Source organism: Alligator sinensis, unplaced genomic scaffold (genome assembly GCF_000455745.1).
Source record: "Alligator sinensis unplaced genomic scaffold, ASM45574v1 scaffold105_1, whole genome shotgun sequence".
In the NCBI taxonomy this organism is placed as follows: domain Eukaryota; kingdom Metazoa; phylum Chordata; order Crocodylia; family Alligatoridae; genus Alligator; species Alligator sinensis.
In genome coordinates, this window is record NW_005842233.1 from 610,623 (window position 1) to 611,513 (window position 891).

Consider the following 891-nt stretch of genomic DNA (forward strand, 5'->3'; position numbering starts at 1 on the left):
CCCTCCCCCCACCCGGAGGTGGGGCGGGGGTGACGGCGATAGGATGGGGGGTTTGGAGGGATGGGCCGGGCAATGGGACGACGAGAGGCAAGGGAGCCACAGCCCGCGGGCAACAGCCTTCCACAACCCCTCTGCAGAGAGGGAGGCAGGGTGGAACCCCTCTCCGTCCCGGGGGCCGCACAGGCAGGGAGCGCCGAGGGCACAGGCACGTGCACACGTGCCCGCCCTCCCTCGGCAGACCTCCCGTAGCCACCCGCATGGACCCCGTGGGACGCACGAGTCTTTGAACCTCCGTCCAACAGCCCGCGGGCAACAGCCTTCCACAACCCCTCTGCAGAGAGGGAGGCAGGGTGGAACCCCTCTCCGTCCCGGGGGCCGCACAGGCAGGGAGCGCCGAGGGCACAGGCACGTGCACACGTGCCCGCCCTCCCTCGGCAGACCTCCCGTAGCCACCCGCATGGACCCCGTGGGACGCACGAGTCTTTGAACCTCCGTCCAGCCGCCGCCCGCCTGCCCCGTGGAGCAGAGCGAGGCGAGGGGACAGAGTGCTAGGTACCTGGTAACCTGGGGGTGACGGAAATGGTTCCGAACTCCAGGTGGTCCCAACCCCCACTTCCGGATGCCGCCTCACCCCCCGTGGACGGGAGAGTGAGGGACAGGCGCCGGAGGGGGACATGGAGCTGAGCCTGGCATCCTCCAGCCGGCTACGCAAACCCACGAGGGGGGAGAAGCATCCACCCGGAGGGCAGCGGCCAGGACTCACCGCCATGGCCAGCGCCTTCCCGTCGGGGGGGCCGGGACCTGTCCTGCACGCCGAGCAGCGAGGCCCCACGGGGCTGGTCTGCGCGAAGGGGCCCGGGGGCCCGGACGCGCCTGGCACGCACACCTGCG